General features: G+C 38.8%; 1 protein-coding gene and 1 non-coding gene across 2 annotated transcripts in view; one reads left to right on the top strand and one right to left on the bottom strand.

The window, feature by feature from the left end:
- Positions 1–15,499, top strand: part of CDKAL1 (CDKAL1 threonylcarbamoyladenosine tRNA methylthiotransferase) — a 705,645-nt gene that overhangs the window by 149,680 nt on the left and 540,466 nt on the right. The window lies entirely within an intron of this gene.
- Positions 12,797–12,869, bottom strand: TRNAK-UUU (transfer RNA lysine (anticodon UUU)). The gene has a single exon. It is a non-coding gene; the product is annotated as a tRNA-Lys (tRNA).

Consider the following 15,499-nt stretch of genomic DNA (forward strand, 5'->3'; position numbering starts at 1 on the left):
CCCAGTCCAGCCTTGTTTGCCTTGCCTTGGGTGACATAACTGGACTCTGTTATAGCTGTCCTTTGTCAGCTGCTATAATGTTAGTAGATTGTCTTGGAGGGGAATTGCAAAGTGATGGCAGCAGGAAAGCGCTTGTCTTCTGGGTTCCAGTTTTCCTCCATTTTCAGTTCACTCCAGGAGGGAGAGATGGGCCCATGGAAGGCCTGGTGGAGCTCATGATGGTATCGATCCTGCCTCCTTTCTCGTGACATTACAGACTGTCTTAGTTTGCTCAGCTGCTGGTACAAAATACCATAGAGCGGGTGGGTTATAAACAACAGAAATTTATTTCTTACAGTGCTGGAGGCTGGGAATTCCAAGAATAAGACGCCAGCAGATTTGATGTCTAGTGAGAACTCACTTGATGGTTCATAGATGGCACATTATAGCTGTATCCTCACACAGTGGAAGGGGGCAAGGCAGTTAGCTTTATGTGGTCTCATTTATAAGGCCACTATCTCATTCATGAGGGTCCCACCCTCATGACCTAATCACCTCGCAGGGGCTCCATGTCCTAATACCACATTGGTGATTATATTTCAGCATATGAATTTTGGGGGGACACAAACATTCAGACAATAACACAGGCCATCTCCCTCAAGAAACCCTGGTTCTAGCTGTAATAGTCTGTACTTATCTGATCTGCCATTCCTTCTCTGCCTGGATGACATTTATTAAAATATCTTTTATTATCTAACAGCACTTCCCTCTTGCAGTCTTCCCTAAACACCAGCCTGTATTAGTCTGTTCTCACACTGCTATAAAGACATACCCGAGTCTGGATAATTTATGGTGAAACGAGGTTTAATTGACCCACGGTTCCGCAGCTCTTACAGGAAGCAAGGCTGGGGAGGCCTCAGGAAACTTTCAATGATGGCAGAAGGTGAAGGGGAAGCAGGCATAATCTTCACGTGGCAGAGCAGGAGGAGGTGGGAGTTGCTACACACTTTTAAACGGTGAGATCTTGTGAGAACTCTATCAGGAGAACAGCAAGGGGGATGTCTGCCCCCCCATGATTTGAACACCTCCCGCCAGGCCCCTCCTCCAACAATGAGAATTACAATTTGACATGAGATTTTGGTGGGGACACAGAGTCAAATAATATCACAGCCTAAGTTAGATTTCCCAACTTGAATTCCTTTAAAGCATCTGAGATTTACCATAGATGTGTTATTCTATTAGACTGCATTATAATTTTTAGTTGGCTTGTGTTTTCCCTCCTGAAAACTGTGAACTCTTTAATTTCAGTATGACTAGTGCTTAGTAACATAACCTCTCAGATGCTTAATGAATTGATTTAAATCTTCTATATACTGTTTACTTTTTCCTTCCACTTAAAATAGTAACTCTTTTTCTTTTTCTTTCTGTTTTTTTTTTTTTTTTTTTTTTTCCCCTAGAGACAGGGTCTTACTATGTTGCCTAGGCAGGAGTGCAGTGACTTTCACAGGTGCAAGCATAGCACACTGTAGCCTTCAACTCCTGGGCTCAAGAAGTCCTCCAGCCTCAGCCTTCTGAGTAGCTGGAACTACAGGTGCACACACTGTGCCTGTGTTATCTTTTACTGAGCAATGTGTTAGGTACTTTTATATACTTTGTCTAGTTTAATCCCATTGGAACTTAGGAAACAAATTTAGAGGAGTTAAGTATCTTGCCCCCATGTTTATATAGCTAGGAAGTTACACAGTTCATTTTAAAACCTGGGTCATTCCTGCTCCTATTTATCTTCTTAAATATTCAGAAGATGTTAAAAAGTAACCAAGTTTTTGGAATATCGCTATTTTGTTTCTTATCGTTATTTTTATTGTGTTAATATAGAACCATTAGAGTACCAGAGTAATTCAGCATTTGGTTTAAAAGTCCTGGCTTTACTTATACTGAGAGATTCATTAGCAGAAAATTGCTTATTGATAGTGTCTTATCCTCTTCAAAATCAGAATTAATAAAATGATTCTTTTATTTCTCTCACAGTGATTTTATAAATAGATTTTATTTTTTAGAGCAGGTTTAGGTTCACAGCAAAATTGAGAGGAAGGTACGGAGATGTCCCGTGTATCCCCTGCCCCTACATATCTGCAACCTCTCTCGTTATCAGTATCCCCCATTAGAATGGTACATTTGTTACAATTGATGAACCTACGTTGACACATCATTATCACCCAGAGAATGTAGTTTACATTAAAGTTCACTTTTCGTATGGTATTTTCTATGGATTTTGACAAATGAATAATGACATGTATCCACCATTATTGTATCATACAGAGTAATTTCACTGCCCTTAAAATCTTTGCCCTGCTTATTCATCCCAAACTCCTAGCAACCACTGATGTTTTGATTGTCTCCACTGTTTTATATTTCCCCAGATACCAGATAGTGGGTCATATAATTTGTAGCTTTTTTGGATGGGTTCCTTTCACTTAGTAATATGCACTTAAGTTTCCTCTATATCTTTTCGTGTCTTGATAGCCCATTTTTTAGTGCTGAATAATATTTCATTGTCAGGATATACCACAGTTTATCCATTCGCTTACTGAAGGACATCTTGGTTGTTTGTAGGTTTTGGCAATTATGAATAAAGCTGCTTTAGGCCAGGTGTGGTGGCTCATGCCTGTAATCCCGGTACTTTTGGAAGCCAGGGTGGGTGGATCACTTGAGGTCAAGAGTTTGAGACCAACCTGGCCAACATGGCAAAACCCTGTGTCTACTAAAAATACAAAAATTAGCTGGGCGTGGTGGCACGTGCCTGTATTCTCACCTACTTAGGAGGCTGAGGCATGAGAATCACTTGAGTCCAGGAGATGGAGGTTGCAGTGAGCCGAGATCACGCCACTGCACTCCAGCCTTGGTGACAGAGCGAGTCTCTGTCTCAAACAAACAAAAAATGAATACAGTTGCTATAAACATTGTGTGCAGTTTTTATATGGACATAAGGTTTCAGCTCTTCTGGGAGGGCAAAAGGAAGGTGATCGCTAGATCTTTTGGTAAGATATGTTTAGTTTCAGAGTATGTTCAGATTCTGTCAAACTGTCTTCCAAGTGACTGTATCATTTTGCATTTATACCTACAATGAATGAGAGTTCCTGTTGCTCTGCATCCTTGCCAACATTTGGTGTTAGCAGTGTTCTGGATTTGGCCATTGTAAGAGGTGCGTAGTGGTATCTCATTGCTTCAATGTGCATTTTCCTGATGACATGTGATGTGGGGCATATTTTTATATGCTTACTTACCATTTGCATGTATTCTTTGGAGAGGTGTCTGTCAAGGGCTTTAGCCTATTTTTTAATCAGATTGTTTTCTTATTGTTGAGTTTTAATATTTCTTTGTATATTTTGGATTACAGTTCTTTATCAGACATATCTTTTGCAAGTATTTTCTTTATTGCTTTTTATTTTCTTGACAATGTCTTTTGCAGAGCAAAATTTTATAATTTTAATGAACTCCAGTTTATTGATTCTTGTGTTCATGGAGCATGCCTTTTGTGTAATATCTAAAAAGTCATTGTCAAACCTAAGGGCCTCTAGATTTTCTCCTACGTTATCTCCCAGGAGTTCTATAGTTTTGTGTTTTACATTGAGGTCTGAGCCATTTTGATCTAAATTTTGTCAAGAATATAAGGTCTGTGTTTAGATTTGTTTTTTTAGCATGTGGATGTCCAGTTGATCCACCACCGTTTTTTGAAAAGACGGTCTTTGTACCATCATATCGCTTTCGCTCCTTTGTCAAAGATCAGGTGATTGTATTTTTGTGAGTCTATTTTTGGGCTTTTTGTTCTGTTCCGTTGATCTGTTTGTCTGTTCTTTCATCAGTAGTACATTGTCTTAACTATTGTTCCTTTGCAGAAAGCCTTAAAGTTGAGTAGTGTCATCCTTTTGACTTTATTCTTCTCTTTCAATGTTACGTTGGCTATCGTAGGTCTTTGCCCTTGCCATATAAGCTTTCTAATCACTTTGTTGATATCCACAAAATAATTTGCAGGGATTTTGATAGGGATTGCATTGAATCTATAGATCAAGTTGGAAAGAACTGACATTTTTACAATATTGAGACTTCCTATCCTAAACATGGGATATCTCTTCATTTATTTAGTTCTTTAGTTTCATTCATTAGAGCTTTTTTAGGGTTTTTAAAAAAAATTTATTTTATTTTTGCTGGAACCACAGGCATACACCATCATACCCTGCTAGTTCTTAAGACGTTTTTGTAGAGATGGGGTCTCCCTATATTGCTCAGTCTGCTCTTGAACTTCTGGGTTCAAGTGATCCTCTTGCCTTGGTCTCGCAAAGTTCTAGGATTACAGGCGTGAGCCATCATGCCTGGCTCTTGTAGTTTATTTTCTATAGATCGTGTACCTATTTTGTTAGGATTACCCCTTCATTTTGGGAGGTGCTAATGTAAATGGTATTGTTGTAAATTTCAAATTTCTCTTGTTCATTGCTGCTATTTGGAAAAGCAGTTGACTTTTATATATTAATTATGTATCCTGAAACCTTGCTAAAATAGCTTGTTTTAAGAAGGTTTTTTTGCCAGTACTCTTGAGTGTTTTACGCAGTTATTTCATCTGCAAACAAAGACACTTTGTTTCTTCCTTCCCAATCAGTATACCTACTATTTCTTTTTCTTGTCTTGTATTAACTAGGACAGGGGTCCCCAACCCCTGGGCCATGAACTGGTACTAGTCCGTGGCCTGTTAGGAACCAGGTTGCACAGCAGGAGGTGAGCGGTGGGTGAGTTAAGGAAACTTTATCTGTGTTTACAGCCGCTCCCCCTTGCTTGCATTACCACCTGAGCTCTGCCTCCTGTCAGATCAGCGGCAGCATTAGATTCTCACAGGAGCACGAACCCTATTGGGAACTGTGCGTGCGAGGGATCCGGGTTGCCTACCCTGTTGAGAACTGTGCATGCAGGGAATCCAGGTTGCCTGATGATCTGTCACTGTCTCCCATCACCCCCAGATAGGACCTTGTAGTTGCAAGAAAACAAGCTCAGGGCGTGCACTGATTTTATATTATGGTGAGTTGTGTAATTATTTCATTCTCTCTTACAATATAATAATAGAAATAAAGTGCACAATAAATGTAATGCACTTGAATCAACCTGAAACCATCTCTCACCCAATCTGTGGAAAAATTATCTTCCCGGAAACTGCTCCCTGGTGCCAAAAAGGTTGGGGGCCACTGAACTAGGACATCCAGTATGATACTGAAAAGGAGCGGTGAGGGGACATTTTTGCGTTTGTTCCTGATTTTAGTGGGGAAGCTTTGAGTTTCTCACCATTAAGTATGATGTTAGCTCTAGGTTTTTGTAGTTTTTTATCTAGGTGAGGAAGTTACTCTATATCTAGTTCACTGAGACCTTTTATCATGAATGGGTTTTGGATTTTGTCAAGTGTGTCTATCAATAGCTGTAGAAACATCTATTGATGCGATTATGTGATTCTTCTTCTTTAGCCTATTGATGTGATGAATTACATTAACTGATTTTCAAATGTTGAACCAGCCTTGCGTATCAGAGGTAAATCCCACTTAGTCATGGTGCATAATTCTTTTTGTACATTGTTATATTTGATTTTCTAAGTTTTTTGGATGATTTTATGTCTATGTTCATGGTAAATATTGTTCAGTAGTTTTCTTGTGTTGTCTTTGTGTTGTTTTGGTATTAGGATAATGCTGACCTCTGAATGAGTTAGGAAGTATTTCCTCTTGATTCTAATTTCTGAAAAAGTTATGGAAAATTGGCATAATTTAAAAAAATATGGTAACATTCACCAGTGAACCAATCTGGGCCTGGTGCTTTCTGTTTTAGAATGTTGCTAATTATTGATTCAATTTATTTCATAGATATAGGCCTATTCACATTGTCTTTTTTTTCTTACATGAGTTTTGTAGATTGTTTTTCAAGATTTGATTCGTTTTATCTGGGTTATGAAATTTGTGATTTGTTAGATCAATCAGGGATAAGAAAATTAAAAAAAATTATTTTACTTTTAGTCTTTTATCAATCTTTTTTTCTTTTCTTTGTTTTTTATATTTTATTTTATTTTGTTTTTTGAGGTGGGATCTCACTCTGTCACTCAGGCTGGAATGCATGGTGTGATCACAGCTCACTACAGCCTCGACCTCCTGGGCGTGGGTGATCTTCCGAAGTAACTAGGATTGTAGGCACTCACCACCACATGTGGCTAATTTTTGTATTTTTGGTAGAGAGGGGATTTTGCCATGTTGCCCAGGCTGGTCTTGAACTCCTGGGCTCTAGTGATCTGTCCACCTCTGCCTGCCATAGTGCTAGGATTACAGGCATGAACCACCTTGCCCTGCTTCTTTATCTAGATTGAAATTTCTGACCTACATCATTTTTATCCTGTGTAAAGGATTTTTTTTTTTTTTTAATTTCGTGCAAGGTAGATCTACTGGCAACAAAATCTCTCAATTTTTGTTTGTTTGAGAAAGTATTTTTCCTTCACTTTTGAAGAAGATTTTTCTGGTTACAGAATTCTATGCTGTTTTTTCTTTTTTTCTATCAACACTTTATTTTACTTTACCACTTGCTTGCATGGTTTCTAGCAGAAGTCAAATGTAATTCTTATATTTGCTTCTGTCTAGCTAAGGGTTATTTCCACCGCCCCCACTCCCCCCCCCCCCCCCCCCGCCACCTCTGGCTTCTTTCAGGATTTTTTTCTTTATCTTTGACTTTCTGTAGTTTGAATATGTCATGCATAGATATAGTTTTCTTAGTTTTTATCCTGCTTGGCATTCACAGTCTCCTGAATCTTTTGATTGGTATGTGGCATAAAGTTAGGGAAATTTTCAGTGATTACTGTTCTGTGTATTTCTGCTGTTTCTTTATCTTCTACTTCTCCTTCTAGTATTCCTGTCACATGTATGTTACACCTTTTGTAATCATCTTATTATTCTTGGATATGCAGTTCAGAGTTTTTTTTTTTTGTTTTTGTTTTTAGCCTTTTTTCTTTGTGCTTTTCTTTTCTTTTTTTTTTGGAGACGGAGTCTTGCTCTGTCGCCCAGGCTGGAGTGCAGTGGCCGGATCTCAGCTCCCTGCAAGCTCCGCCTCCCGGGTTTACGCCATTCTCCTGCCTCAGCCTCCCTCATTGTACTTTTCAGTTGTGTACATTTCTGTTGTGATATCTTCAAGCTCAGAGAGAGTCTTTGCTCAGCCATGTCTAGTCTACCAATAAGCTTGTCTAAGTCATTCTTCATTTCCGTTAGTGTTTTTGATTTCTCTTGTTTTTCGTTCTGTTTTAGAATTTCTTTTTGTCTGCTTACATTGCCCTTCTTTTCTTACATGCTGTCCATTTTTTCCATTGGCACCCATAGCGTGTTAATCATTGTTGTTTTAAATTCCCTGTCTGATAATTACAGCATTCTGCCATATCCGAGTCTGGTTCTGATGCTTGCTGTCTCTTCAAATTGTCTTTGATGCTTTTAGTACACCTTGTACTTTTTTCTTGATATACAGACACAGAGTACTGAGAAACAGGAACTGGTATAAATAGGCCTTCAGTGATGTGGTAGTAAGGTGTGGGGGAAGGGGTAGTGTTCTGTAATCCACTGATTACGTCTCAGTCCTTTAGTAAGCCTGTGATTACTGTGACCCTCACAAGTGCTTCTTAGTCCTCTCCCCTTCAGGAGGGACTAGAAGGCTAGACTTGACTGGAGCTGGGCATTTGTTTTCACACAGGTCATTTAGGCTCTGGTGAAACCCTAGCAGGTTAGGCTGTAATTAACTAGTTTTTCCTGAGAGCAGACTTTAAGAACAGAGTACTCTGGTGAGTTTCCATATAGTTTCTTTTACCTTTCCTCTACTGGAAGCATGAGGGGATTTTTCTCCAGTATTCACTGTGAGAACCAGGTCAAGCTCCTGGAGGTAAAAATTCACACAAGAATGGGGCCCCAGTGACTGAGTCATCCTGGAGTTTTTAACTTTACTCTAAAAGTTGTCCACACTGAGCCTCCAGCAATACATAAATTACCGTTTAGATTTTCCTACCCTAACACTCGTTCCCATGGAGGTTTGTTTGTGGTTTTCTGCTCAGGCAAATTGTGATTTTTGGTATCTGCCTGTTGTGGTCTCCAGTATTAGGGGCAGTGATTTGCCTGGTGACCTCAATTCTCTTATGTATCTAAGAAGAGTTGATTTGTTTGTTTGTTTAGTCTTTTTACTTGTTGGTAGGATGGAATAGCAACTTCCAAGCTTCTCAGATGCTGAACTGGAAACCTGAAGTCCCCACAATCATTTTTAGGGGCAAAACTATAATGTTCATTTCATGAGTATTATATATAATTTCCACCTAGAGGTAAATGGTGTTTTTGTTATTACTGGTTGTTACTTGTTAAAGGTTTATGTTGTAATGATGATTTTCAAAGAAATTTCATGTATCTGTGCTTTAATTTTCTTTATGGAAAAATGGACCAAAAAAATAGAGAGGTATTTAATTGCAATGAATGGGTGCCATTTATCCCTCTCCCCAAAAAGAACATTTCAGAATCATTCAGAATTGAATGATAAGAAATTCTATTTTTATTGTATAAGGTCTTAGTATTAGAGAATAGCTAACTTTTTGAAATTTCATGGTTTGTTAATCCATGGACTTTTAAAATCATTTTTCCTCCCAATTATGAAAAATAACTTTCACATTGTAGAACATTTGGAAAATAGAATTTCAAAGTCACCTGTATCTCCTTATGTAATGGTTACCATAGTTAACATGCTGGCATATGACTTTCCAATCTTTTTTCTGTATTGGATTCTCTTTTACATCGATGAAATTATATTTTACATATTTTTGTATCCTACTTTTTAAAAAACATATATGTATAATGATATAATTTTTTAAATGGCTATGTAATATTTCATTTTATGGATATACTATAGGTTGTGTATATTTTTTTGCTGAGTACTTAGATTTTATCCAATTTTTTCTCACTGGTATAAATGTATTAAAACTGTCAAATAAATGAACATCTTTGGGCATAAGTCTTTACCTTCTTTTTTGGTATTGCATTTTGAAAAATGTAGATCTAGGGCCGGGCGCGGTGGCTCAAGCCTGTAATCCCAGCACTTTGGGAGGCCGAGACGGGCGGATCACGAGGTCAGGAGATCGAGACCATCCTGGCTAACACGGTGAAACCCCATCTCTACTAAAAAATGCAAAAAAAAACTAGCCGGGCGAGGTGGCGGGCGTCTGTAGTCCCAGCTACTCGGGAGGCTGAGGCAGGAGAATGGCGTAAACCCAGGAGGCAGAGCTTGCAGTGAGCTGAGATCTGGCCACTGCACTCCAGCCTGGGTGACAGAGCGAGACTCGTCTCCCAAAAAAAAAAAAAAAAAGAAAAAAAAAGAAAAATGTAGATCTAGTTCGTGAAGGTGGAATTTTGGGTTACAGAATGAGCATTTTATGAACTCCAGACATATTTTGCAACATTGTTCTCTAGAAAAGAGATATCCATTGGCCTTACTACCAGCAGTGTGTGAGAATGAGGGAGACACACTCCTGCCTCTTGTGCTTTTAGTATTTCCAATTTTAGTTTTGCTAATTTAATGGAGATTGGGATGATAGCTCATGGTTTTAATATATATTCTTTGATTATAAACAAAATAGAATTTTTTTTTGATTATTTACTGTTTGTATTGTCTTTATTATAGACTTCATGTTTTTCAGGTATACTTATATGAGTTTCTTGTATATAAGAATTTGCTATAAGGGAACTGTGGAAGTTAAGACTGCTTTACCGTGTTCATAAAAACTGATAAAAAATGAATATAACTTTCAGATCTTGAGAGTGGATTTTACAGATGTCATGTGAGTTCATTGAGTAATATTCTTATGTACCACTACTGACTGCTTAGGACTTTATTACTGTAAAAATGAAAAACAAAAATTAAGATTCTGATATGCTAATTATTTTGCTCATATATGGTGGTGAATATACTTTTAAAATGAAACATGTACTGCATGCAACGATACTGTTTTGGTAGATTTTCAGAAAAGCAGGTATTATCACAGCTAATAGGCAATAATGACTTTGACGGTCTTAGGGACTATGAATAAGTAAACACTTTATGACCACGACACCACCAACACCCCGCAGGAGAGGATGTGGCTGCCATTTGTAAACTGCCATTCATTGTCCTGCCTCTTGCCTTTGGCTCTTTCCAGCTTTTCTTCCCAAATCTTTGGACTAGTTCCTGCAGAAAATATGAATTCACAGTGGTGCCCTCTGGGCCTGGGCATCTCTAGGCCGGCAGACCCTGAGCAGCCACTGCTGCTGAGAGCAGGTGTGTGTACAGATGGCATGGTGGGGCCAGCCTGCCTTCTGCTTGGTGATGTTGGAGAGGGTGATTGCTAATAGAGCTTACGCCGAGTAATGGTCTGAGGTAAGGCAAGCATGAGTGCCTGGCTAGGTGAAAGTCATCACTGGCAGAGTGGATATGTATACTTAATTTAGTCTGTAGTTTTATTAAACTTCCTTATTAGAGGAGGTCTTATTTTCTTATTAACCAGAGGTCTCCATGCTTACTGTTTCATCTTGTTGCCTCCTCTCTTACCGTGTATCCTCTCAGGGAGGTGAGGATAATTGAGAAAGGGCTAAAAACAGCTCTCCCGAGTTTGAGAAGGTTTTCAGTTGTCAATGCTTACATAATTTAGAGAGGACTCCCAAGCATTGTGAAAGCTCATTATGCGCCTCAGTCTGCTTTCTTGTCTTTTCTTGTAGTTGTCTCCATAGTGGGACATATATGTCCTTAGGCTAGATTTGGAGTTGGGTGAGCAGAAAATATTAAAAACTTAATTTTTATCTCATTCTTTTTTATTTCCCATTCTTTTTCATTTTTATTTTGTATATATTATATAATATACACAACAATTTTTTCTACAGTAAAATATGTATATAATTTTTAAGCAAATATACATAAATTTGGCAGTATGCACAAAAGTTTTTAATTTTTAAGTTTTCACAGTGTGCAGTTTAAAAATTTTGTAGAACTTTGTCTTATAGGATTTGTTGTATAGGCATGGCAGCTTTTGCTTACCCTGAATACTAAGACATTTTGACATTTACATAAGATTACTATCCACCAATTGGAGTGTTTTTTTCACCCCTCTGAGTAAATCAGGCTTAATAGAGTACATATGAAGGGCATAAAGTCAAGGGCAATTCTCACTGTTTCTTTGCCAGGATTTTAAACTGAAGTTAAACATGTCAAAATGACTAAAGATTTAGAGATGATTGTATAGAAGGGTTCTCAGTTTGTTACTTAACCTACAAGTTAATGTGGAGCTTTATAACTGTTTTAATCAGCTTTCTGTTGGGAGCTCCAATAGTCATAAAATCTTGTGAATTCTGCCTACTACTAATCAATTAATGAAATGATAGTAATGATCTCTGGTTTTCTTCATTTTTATATGCTATTACTGTGATGTTTGAAACCATTCTGGGCTTTTGATTTGGGATTCCACAGAATTTTCTTTTGGGTCACAGAGGGGGTTAATTATTTCTAGAACTCTGAAATTTTGAGATTCTTGTGGTTCAAAATCACAAAAACCAAAGTGAAATCATGGTAGAAAGCTTGATGATGGGGAATATCAGCTATGGAAATTAACAGTAGTTATCAGTTTTGTACTTTTTTTTCCAGGATATATTATCCTTTGAGGCTTCATTTATTATTTTTCTTTAGCAGCTGAGAATATTAAAAAAAACCTAAACTACTGGAAAAATTTGGTAAGCCAGTGTTTTGAGTGGTCACAATGTGGAGAAAATGAGCATTGTCACGTAGTAAAGTTAAAAGATAGTTGGGGCCGGGCGCGGTGACTCACGCCTTTAATCCCAGCACTTTGGGAGGCTGAGACAGGTAGATCACGGGGTCAGGAGATCGAGACCATCCTGGGTAACACAGTGAAACCCCATCTCTACTAAAAATACAAAAAATTAGCCAGCCATGGTGGCGGGCGTCTGTAGTCCCAGCTACTCAGGAGGCTGAGGCAGGAGAATGGCTTGAACCCGGGAGGCGGAGCTTGCAGTGAGCCGAGATAGAGAGAGAGAGAGGGAGAGAGAGAGAGAGAAAGAAAAGACAGTTGGGGAGTTGGGGCTTGCACATGAGCTCAGCTTTGTCTGTGTTGGGTGGTCCTTCACAGTCTAAGAAGGCCTCTCACTTTTCTTCCATCTTTGTTTCCTTTTCAAATGTTTAATGTGTAGAAGTATTTATTGCATTTTCTGCTTGGTCAGAAATACTAACCATTATTCAAACTTGTAACTATTTCTGGTAATTTGCCCAGTTGAAATAAGATAATTCTTTTTATTCAATTCCAGGTCTCTGAAATCCTTCTGAGACCAAACTTACAGAACTGTCAGTTGTCTGAACTTTTTGTGTGCATTTTATCAAGGGGAAGAAGAATAGTTACTTTCTCCCTTCCCCCAAAACAGGACAAATGACAGAAATATATTTCCAGATAGATGTGTTTCTTTCAGGGGCAAATGCCCTATATTTACTTCTTTTTAGTTAATGCACTTTATGTTAGCCAGTGCCTAGCACTGCACACTGTAGGAGCCTTACTTTCTCGCCTATGGCTTTCTGAAAGTTGAGACCACAGAAATACTTTTGCCTTTCCTTTTTTTTTTTTAGTAGAGACGGGGTTTCACCGTGTTATCCAGGATGGTCTCGATCTCCTGACCTCGTGATCCGCCCGTCTCGACCTCCCAAAGTGCTGGGATTACAGGCTTGAGCCACTGAACCCGGCCCAAACTACACTTAACGCCTGGACAGGGACATGAACCCTGGACCCTCAGATTAAAAGTCTGATGCTCTACCGACTGAGCTACCCAGGCCCTATACTTTTCCCTTTCCTTGTCATGTCTTACCCACTTAATAAGAATGACTGAAGTAATACTAAAAGCTTTCATAAGACCTGGTTAAACTTGACCTTGAGATTGCTTAACCCAGAAAAGTTCTTAGTTTAATTAACAAGTAACTGGAGTCATGCTTGGCATGGGTCTTCTTGAAAACTTGCCAGCTACTTTTTTTTTTTTTTTTTTTTTTTTAAAGACAAGATCTTTCTGTGTCACCCAAGCTGGAGTGCAGTGACGTGATCATGGTTCACTGCAGCCTCGATCTCCCAGGCTCAAGGGATCCTCCCACCTCAGCCTCCCGAGGAGCTGGGACCACTGGCGCAGACTAACACACCCAGCTAACTTCGTGTGTGTGTGTGTGTGTGTGTGTGTGTGTGTATCTATATAAATACAGATATAGATGGTTGGTATAGAAGTGTTCTCAGTTTGTTACTTAATCTCCAAGTTTATGTGGAGTTTTATAACTATCTTTATAAATAAACAAACAAACAAACATTTTTTGTAGAGATAGGATTTCACTGTGTTGCCCAGGCTGGATCTCAAACTCCTGGGCTCAAGCAGTCCTCCTGCCTCCACCTCCCAAAGTGCTGAGATTGCAGGCGTGAGCCACTGTGCCTGGCCCCTGCCAGCTACTTTTATTAGAGTCAGTGTTTTACTCTGGATCTAGGGAGACCCCCTTTGGTTCCACACAAGGAGAAGAATGGGAATCTCTACCTGTGCGTCAGGATGTCATTTTTTTGAGTTGCATGGAGAAGGTTCTACTCCCACAGCTTGCATATTGTACATGTCTGTATTAATTTTGTTATGAGGCATCAACTCAGCACAGGTAACAGTAGTTGCATTAATGCCAGGGCTAAAGGAGTCCCCCCATTTCTCTCACCAAATAGCCCATGAAAGTAATGAGACATAGCATGACCCCATGTATACCATAAACACCAGAATGAAGGCTTTTGTCACTGCTTTCCACCTCAGTGAAAAAGTAGGAAATGTTTTTAAGTCCCTGCTATAGTTTGAATATTTGATTATCCAAACTTCATGTTGAAATTCGGTTCCTAATGTTGGAGGAGAGGCCGAATGGAGGTGTTTGGGTCATGGTCAATAGCTCCCTACAGTCCTCACAGTAATGAGTGGGTTCTTGCTGTCTTGGTTCTGGAAAGAGCTAGTGGTTAAAAAGAGCCTGGTACCCCCAAATCTCTCTTGCCATGTGATCGTTGCACACACTGGCTCCCCTTCCCGTTCCACCATGAGTGGAAGCAGCTTGAGGTTCTCACCGGATGCAGATTCTGGTGCCCTGGGCCTTGTACAGCCTGTAGAACTATGAACCACATAAACCTCTTTTCTTTATAAATTACCCACCTTCAGCTATTTCTTTATAGTGACACAAACTGACTGAGACAGTTCCTATTTAATGCAGTGCTGCTGCTTTTCCAGCCAGCAATTCTGGAAGATGTAGATCTAGTATACATATTTTAAGACTGTGTTTTTCTGGGAAAAAAAATCAAGTTGTCTATGGCCTTATGAACTGGATTTTCTCATGCTTCTAAACAAACTTTGGCACTGATGGGAGTATCCAGAATTATTTCCTAAAAAATATCTAGGGCTTTTGGCCCAGAGCCACTGATAATTTATTATTTGTTGGATGTCTCCCATATGTAGCCTCTCTTTCTTTTACACTCAGGGGAAGGTCTCACCATCGAAACCATTCTGTAGATTCTGTAGGACTGCTTAGGTTAGAGATCCATCTAGATGCTTTGGATGGACATCATTTTCTTATATCATTTTATCTTTTAGAAAAATACACATCATTTTCTCCAGATATCAAGTTATAACAGGAAGAAGTGATACGTTACTAGAGAGCTTCTGCTTGTTCATGTCTGGTAATTCATTTGCACCACCTAGTTTCTTCATATCTGTTCCTGCTATTTCCATCATTCTTTTGTTTTATTCCTTTTTTTCTCTGGCCAGGCAGATATACTCAGGATTGTCAGCCATTCTGCTGAATGTTGAAGGCAGCCATTCTGGTTTGCACTGATTTTTTTTTTTTTTTTAATTGTAGTAAAATGTACATAATATAAAATTTAACATTTTATCAATTTGTACCATTTAATCATTATTTAAGCATATAGTTCAGTATCAGTAAGTATATTCACATTGTTCTGTGATCATTACCATAATTCATCTGCAGAGGTTTTTCATTATCCAAACTAAAACTCTCTACCCATGAAACAGTAACTCCCCATTCCTCCTTTCTTCCAATCTCTGATAACTACGATTCTACTTTGTCTCTCTGAATTTGACCGTTCTAGGTTCCTTTATATCAGTGGACTTTATCTTTCACTGATATTTAAAAAATAGATTTGTAAAAGCCACTGCCACATTTCTTGAATGCATGGTTTAAGTTACCAGTTAAATTTGCATTTATTCTCTTAGCTGTTGTCCCAAAGGCATTCCACATTGGTCTGCTAGGCATAGGAGAGGAAAACATGGGGAGACCCCAGAAATATGGGCCCTCATCCTTTTAATAAAGGCTGATTTTAAGAAGTCGTCTAAAAACCAAATCAACTTTCCCACCATATTTTTATATTGCTCAGTGGCAGTTACCAAATAGA

Source organism: Chlorocebus sabaeus, chromosome 17, assembly GCF_047675955.1.
Source record: "Chlorocebus sabaeus isolate Y175 chromosome 17, mChlSab1.0.hap1, whole genome shotgun sequence".
Classification (NCBI taxonomy): domain Eukaryota; kingdom Metazoa; phylum Chordata; class Mammalia; order Primates; family Cercopithecidae; genus Chlorocebus; species Chlorocebus sabaeus.